The following is an 8,781-nucleotide window of genomic DNA, read 5'->3' on the forward strand; positions in this document are numbered from 1 at the left end:
CTCTCCGAACCGTTTCTTCTAAATCTATTGGCGAATTTCTTAGTATGTTCTCTCATTGCCCCTAATTTAGTGGAATCCGTTGGGATAAATCTACAATCAAGCGGTCCTCATGCATGCGTGAAAAATCCTGAAAAATATATTCTTCACCTACTACATGTGGCAGATTTTCCACTTGAAGTGACAAATTTTTCACTAGAGCTGACGGAATTTGATGCGAAGACCCCTTAATAGGTAACTATGGCCGTGATCCCTCAGGAATGGCCACCGGTGGACTCGTTGAACCACTTTCGCGACAGACTGATCCTTTTGCGTTGGAGGAACACATAGAAGATGATTTCCGCCATACGTTGGATACAGAGGATTTCCCATTGAAAATGACGGAACTTGATTAACTGATCTCCTTACTAGTAGTTGCGGTCGTGGACCTTCGGACAATTCCGCTACTAGTACTCCGAATGGCCGATTAGCTGAAATCTGTTGATCCGACGGGACACATATGGGTGGGTTGTGCATATGGAGCCACTACAATTGCCACTCTATCTATATTTACTTTCTCCCTTTCCGATGGTAGATCGACAAGATCTAGTGGTACGAACTTCATAGAACTTGATAATGTGGGGGGAAAAATGGATTGTTGAATCTACATAATCCAATTTTCTCATGGCCCTGGTAGAAATAATAGTGATACATTTCTACCCGAGCTAGAAAAATTTGCTTTCGGCAGCTCGGTGAGCCATCCTGCCCCTCAAATGGGTTGGCTGGACTGATGGGTGAAATTAACGAAAAATTCGACTCTTCTTTGTGGCGGCGCACTTGCGGAAGTGCCTGTCGAAGCTCCATCTCTCTGGAGAATAGAAACTTTTCGGTATTGCAATTGAGGAGAAGACAAATTTGTTACCTAAAGTGGCTGAAAAGATGAGGTCGCATTGACAATGTGACTATTTTGCATTGGTGCTTTCCCCATCCCAGTTTTCTATTCTAGCAACAAAATCATTTTGTTTATAATGGGCGGTCAAACCACATCCGCTACAGATTTGGATAGAAATAGGGCTGAATCAATGCAAAGATGATTGCAATTCTTCCCTAATCTGCTCCTGGATGAGATCGGTGGACACAGACATGGCCGGCGGTTGCTTCTCATTTCCAATGTAAGCTGATGTGCCTCCGGTGCTGGGATCACAGTCATGTGGAAGATTCTCTTGATTTTCATCCCTGGGGATAATAGAAATACTATTCTTCGGCGACATGGTGCAATTGCATTCAGTGATGAGACACAAAACTATCATGATCCCACTAAACAGAAATTGTATCCAGAAATTTGAATATTCTTTTTTTTGGTAACGACTTGACGAAGCCAGACAAAAAACGAATAAGGATTTCATTGGGCACTTCAAAAAAGCCCTAGAAAGAACATTTTGTGTCTATGAAACAAAGGACTAGCGGAAAATCGGCCAAAGGAAATGAATAAAAGAAAGAATTTTAAAATAAAATTTCATTAAAATTTAAAAGAAAATACGGGAAAGATACATGTGCAATTAAAAGAAAAAAAACAGGAAATGTAAAATTAAAAAGAAACTGAAAAAAAAAAGAAAAGAATAAACTATAGAAAAGTAAACAATGAATAACACGATAAAGAAAAAAAAAAGAACATACATGTTCTCTGATGTCATTTATCATTATTAATGACTATATTTAATTTATCTCTTCATCTACCTATTTTATTTTCATGAAAAAAAATTGGTCAAAAATACTTTTAGGGCTATTTTTTCTTGGGGGAATTTGATGTAAAATATTGATTGGATTTAAATTTTTTATGGTTACACAATAAGTGTTAATTGTATTTAAATTGTTAACATTAACTTTAATTTTTTTTTTGTTGCTTAATTACTTATATTAATTTATAATTGATATATATTTTTAAAATAATTTAAGGACATAAAATATTCAATATAAAAAATATTATTTAAATTTTTATTTCATTCTTTACCCTAATAAAAATAATTGAAATAAAATTTTATTATAGATATTACAAAAATTATATCAAATTAATTGAATATATAATTCAATATTCTTTAAATTGCATATCACAAAGCAACAAGACTAATCAATAGAAACGGAAGGATTATATCTTATTTATTTAATTTTATAGATAATGAATGGCTTTGTTTTTTATTTTTAATTTAAAATATTTTAAATGTTAGTTATAACAAGTGTATCGAAAATATTAAATATTACACTTTATTATGAATTATTGATTTTTTTGTAAATATATATAATACATGCTTCTCCACCGAATTTGAACTATTTGATTATGGACATGGTATTTAAGGTAAGAATGTTTAATTAGTTAATAATAATTAGTTATGATATTATGATTATTTTTTTTATAATTAATAATATTTATATAAAGTAAATTTAATATATGTGATAAAAAAATTAAAATATATTTTTAAATATGTAAAAATTATATAGCAATTAAAAAATATACGCAATATGTATATCATTTTGTAGAGGATAAAATTTTTTATAATACAAGTAAATAAAAAGAATATTTTTTTATTTATAATTAACATAAATCAATTTTATAAAAGATGTGAAGTTTTAAATATGGATAAAAATATTTATTTTTTAGGAGATATGTAGAAATAAAGGGGTTTTTGTGTTTCATTTATGATGTTATATTTTATATAGTTAATTAAGTTGATTTATATTTGTTAAATATATTTTGATTTAATAATTTTTACCAAAAATAGAAAGATGTCAATTGTTAAATAGAAATACTGATAATTGTGATGAGATGGAGGGAATATTAATATATATATATATCTATAAATGATATTTTTATAATATTAATAAAAAAATTACATCGGATTAATGAACAGACACAAACTATGGGCGTGTTTGTTTGGAAGATTGAATTAGATTTCCACGGTTCATCCCATTTTTTTTTTCAAAAAAATATCAAATCAAACACCTATTTTTTATTTTTTATATTATGCTAAAAATCAATTTTACATTCAGAACATCACATCAACACTTATTTATATCACATCATACAACTATTCAAATTCAAAATTTTTACTATTTAAATTTCAACTCAAAATCCAAACCTCCAAACAAACACACACCCTATGTTTAATTATCACGAGTTCATCCCCAATCCGTTGGACAGGCGGAGTCACATTTCTTACAACCAAAACAGTCTTCGGTCCTTAGAGCTGAAGCGATTTGTTTACCCTTACGTCCGTCCAAATGTATCATTTCTAATACATCGGTGGGACATGCTCGGACAGTCATCTTCGTGACTTGGACCGGAATTGACTCGGTCCAGAATTAGCCCGAAACCATTTTAATATAATCGTAATCCGGTTTGGACCGGTCCGGCCTTCTGGCCAATTTGAAAAGAAAATAGTGGAGTAGATAAAATTAGAAATGGATGGAACGCAGCAATTCAACGAGCGGAATATTTTAATATTATAATAAATGTTATGACATGTATTATGCAAATGGACAGGTGTCATTATTAACTTATTCCCGGGTGACATGTACTATGCAAATGGATAGGTGTGATTATTAACTTATTCTGGGTGTGTTTGTTCGAGATTTGATTTTGATTTGGGATTTAAATAATAAAAAGAAAAAAGTTAAAATTTAAATAATTGTATGATGTGATATAAACAGATATTGATGTAATATTTTAAATTAAAATTAATTTTTAGTATAATATTAAGAAAATAAAAAATAAGTGTTTGATTTAATATATTTTTGTGAAAAAAATCTATGAATAGTAGAATTTTGATGAAGTGTGATAAAAGAATACATCCGCCGCCATGTATTGTCAAGAATGACTAATCATATGTCTCGTAAAGGATGACCTGATGGTGTGGAGAGTGAACTTGTAATCGTGAGGTCATGGGTTTAAAACCCCCTTCAGATCTACCTACCGACCGGAGGTTTATCAGGGTGTATTTGTTTGGGAGTTGGGATTGTAAAAATTTTGATAAAAATAAAAATTAGGTGTTTGATTTGATGTTTTTTAAGGTAAAAAATTGGATGAATAATATAAATCTAATTCAATCCCCCAAACAAACACACTCTAGTGCACTTTCGAGTTGCGGATTCCCATATTTTTCAATATTTTCCAAAAAAACGATTTTAATTTTTTTTGCCTTTTCTCTTTCTCTCACACACACACACTCTATATATTATACAATTCATACATACATATACGGATTGCACACGCCTTATATATATACATAATAATATCTATATATTTTATCTATACATATCTTATATATTTGTAACACTTTATATCAGTATAAGACTTTGCCGAGGAAATGCTAATATAAAAATAATATATTTTTTTTATATTTTTTAAATTTATTCAAATATGTTGCGAAAGTTTGTGTTCGAGAAAAAATATTTTTTCATTTTAAAATTCTATCTTAATATAATAAGAAAATATTAAAAACACTCTCGAAGCTCGGCCAAATTTCAAAGTATTTATTTAATTAATTTTTTTAATACAATTATAACTAACATATAAACTTTTTATTTTTCCACTAGCTATTGTAAAGAAAATGCACCTGCATATGCCAATAAATAAATTTATCTGAAAATAATGCTAATGGTTGTGATAATTTTATTATTAACCCACAATTAAATATGTGATTTTTATGTAGCCCGAAGTTACATATTTTGAGAACCCTAATGGTTCATATTTTGAAAACCCTGATGGTTCATATTTTGAAATTTTCCGATGGTGTATATTGAACACTTTAAAAGTGCATATTTTAAAACCCCCAATATTTTATATTGTGTACCCTGAATGTGCTTATTTTAAAATTTTCGATGATTTATATTTTGAGCACTCTGAATGTACAATGCGATAATATATTTTTGAAACTTCTTATATATATATTTATTTATTTTTACTCTCATATTTTATAATAATATAACATATATGAATTTTGTTCAAATTACTGATATATTTATTTTTATATTTCTTCCAGAAGAAGAAATATGAATGTTGAACGTGCTATAATAAATATTGGAAGATAATTTATGTATCATTGATAGTGCATCAATGCACACCATCCTAAAATATAAAAAATATTTCGTCAATCCGAAGTTGGAAAAAATTTAGGTGAATACTATATATATAGATGGTTGTGCGAAATTAATTGAATACTCTGGAAGAGCAATAATATTTTTTCCGGAAGAAATAAAATTTGATATCAAAATGCACTATTTTCTAGCAAATCTTTAAAAAAATTTACTAAATTTTAATGATATTCGCAGAAATGGATAACATATTGAAACCTCAAATGAGACAAATAATGAATTTTTGTTGATTACAAAGTTCATTGATGAACATAAATATATATTAGAAAACTTGTCTTTACTGTCTTTTGGGTTATAATGTTACATTACACGAACTTGAATGTAGTTGAAACATATTTGGTGGACCAGAAGTCTACAGATTTTATTGTTTGGCATGACTGGATTGGACATCTCGATAATATTATGATGAAACAAATTATTGAAAATACCCATAGTCATACTTTGAAATATCAAAGGGTATTAATTACAAAGAGTTGAAATGTATTGTTTGTTTAAAATGTAAGTTAATGATTAGACAATCACCAACAAAAGTGGGAACCCTGTCTTTTTAGAACGAATTCAGGGTGATATATATCGGCCAATAGATCCATGATATGTGCTATATATGATAATATTTTGCTATAAAAGGGCAACTTTTGATGCATAATTTTGTATATATGCTCCTCATGGTGTGTTTTTTTTTTTTTTTTATTGTGTTTTAGGTTTCATGGAGTTGCCAAGTTTTGGGTGTATTTGGGAGACAATGAGCAGAACGTACGAAGGCTTTAGGCGTCATCACGCAACACAATGTAGGAGAAGGAAGACATGATTTGCAATTGAAGAGGGGAAGAGAAAGGGACTACCACGTTCTACCACGACATCATCTTTCTTAAAGAAGAGAAGAGAGAAAGAAGAGCACGGAAGCGATGAGAACTTGGAGAGAATTGCAGAAGACTTTTCGAGACGTTCTTCTTCTATTTTTGTATTGCTCTTTTTTGTCGATTTCAAAATTGAAGGCATGATGAACTTCTTTATTTGTTTTGTGTTTTCAATTTCTATGAATTCAGAGTAATTTTATTTCTAGCGTATGTGTGAATTGATATTTTGGATTGAATTTGTGATGTTTGGTTTTGTTTAATCATCGATATTGGGTATTTCTAATTCTTCTAATTTATAAGTTTAGAAATCTAAAATTGATTATTGCGTACGTATTGATTTGTGATTTCGTAGCTAAATTGGAGATTGACACCCGTAATTGTGTAATTTTCCAATTGGTGTAGCAACCTCGAGGAATACTCTATGGAAGAATTAGAATCAATTTTAAACAAATCCGCGTAGGAATTTTGTTAAATTGAATTGGGTCTTTCTAGTACTTAAAGTTGTCGAGTCAGTAAAACTACGGTCGTACCTAGGATTCTCACTCGATTAGGGAAATAGCTAACGGTCGTACCTTAGCTATCGACAAAGTTAGGAAAGGTTGGTTGTGAACGCATGTAGATTAACTATAACCAATTTATCCAACTAGTTAATGAACTTGATTTTTAGTCGATGACCAAAATTTATATCCCGAACAGAAAATTCATGTCTATGCTAGAGTTTAATCATCTTTTTTAATCCGCCTTGCATTTTATTTTATTTTATTTTATTTAGTTGAGCGAATTCATTTTCTCCTAATTTAGTGTGATAAATCAAAAATCCCCCAATTATATATAGTATAATTATAAATAACCGAATATTCAATATTGTTACTGTTCCATGCGGAGACGACCCTACTCACCGAACTACTGCATTTTGCAAATTTTTTGTGGCGTAGGAACTGATACTTTATTTTGCAGTTGTGCGACACGCGTGCAATCCACTATCAGGACCATTAAGATATTTTACGGTACTTATTGATGCATCTATTAGATGGTCCCATGTATGTTTACTATCCTTCCGCAATTTGGAATTTGCGATATTGCTTACTTAAATAATTAGATTACTAGCACAATTTTCAGATAACTCAATAAAGCAAATTTGTCTTGATAATGTTGGTGAATATTCATCCAAGACATTTGATGATTATTGGATGTCTATTTGGATTGATATTGAGTATCTTGTACCATATGTACATACTCAAAATGTTCTAGCTGAATCACTTATAAAAAGACTGCAATTAATTGCAAGACATACGTTAATGACATCTAAACTTCCCGTATCTGTTTGGGGACATCAATTTTACATGCAACAACACTAACAAGATTAAGACCGACAAGCTATCATAGTTATTACCTATTACAATTGGTGTACAATAAAAAGTCTAATATATCACATACGCGAATATTTGGGTGCGTATTTTATGTGCCAGCAGCACCGCCCCAACGCACAAAAATGGGCCCCCAACGGAGATTAGGAATAGATGTCGTGTATGATTCACCATCTATTATTAAATATTTTGAACCATTAATTGGTGATTTGTTTAAGGCTCGATTTGCTAACTGTCATTTTGGTAAGTCACATTTCCTGACATTAAGGAGAGAAACTGATCAATTAAAAAAGAAAATTATTTGGAAAATACCTTTCAATTTTATTGATCATTGTAATAGTCAAAGTACATTAGAAGTGCAACGAATTGTACATTTGCAGAGAATAACAAATCAGTTACCTGATGTTTTTTATGACACCAGAAAAGTCATAAGATCATATATAGCTGCAAATATAATGCACCAGCTAAAATTATTATACTTATAGGACAAATACAAAGTGCTAATAAATCGAATGCACGCCTGAAGCGTGGCAAACCTTTAGGTTCCGAAGATAAAAATTCTCGAAAGAAAAGATAAACAAATGAAATGGTTAAGGAATTGAATGTTAATTAAAATCCTCACAATACAAGTAGTAACATGGATCAACTAGTCCTGATAAAATTTCTAAAGAAGTTGATCCTTATTGAATTCTCCTGAAGAGAACAATGTTATTGAAAATTCAATAAATTATATTACTACTGAAAAACATTAGAATCGAAAGGACATAATTATCGATAATGCTTTTGCATATAATGTAGTACTTGATTTAATAGAAAATGACGAGGATCTTGAGCCTAAATTAGTTAATGAATTGTCGGAAAAGAAAAGACTAGCCAAAATGGAAAGATGCGATACAATCTGAATTGAACTCACTGGAAAAATGAAATGTTTTCGGTCCCATTGTGCAAACACCTGAATTGACGTTAAACATGTTGGCTATAAATGGGTATTTGTTTGAAAATGAAATGAGAATAAGGAAATTTCCAAATATAAAGCAAGGCTTGTTGCCTAAGTTTTTTTACAAAGACCTGAAATTGATTTTACTAAAACATATTCTCTAGTAATAGATGGAATAACATTTCTATATCTTGTCAATTTGACAGTTCATAAAAATTTGGATATGCGTCTGATGGACATAGTAACTTTTTATTTATATGGCTCATTATATACTAATATCTATATAAGAATCCCTGAAAGATTCACTATGCCTTAAGCATACAAATTGAAAATCGAAGCCAAAAAAATGTTATTCAATTAAATTACAAAAATCTTTGTATGGGCTCAAACAATCTAGTCGCATGTGACATAATCGTCTCATGACAAACTAATAAGACTAGGAGTCAAGGTCATAAACAAAATAGGCAGCACCCAGTAACATAGTGGCTGAAGTTAG

The sequence above is a fragment of the Andrographis paniculata genome, unplaced genomic scaffold, assembly GCF_009805555.1.
Source record: "Andrographis paniculata isolate CXL003 unplaced genomic scaffold, ASM980555v1 Contig87END, whole genome shotgun sequence".
In the NCBI taxonomy this organism is placed as follows: domain Eukaryota; kingdom Viridiplantae; phylum Streptophyta; class Magnoliopsida; order Lamiales; family Acanthaceae; genus Andrographis; species Andrographis paniculata.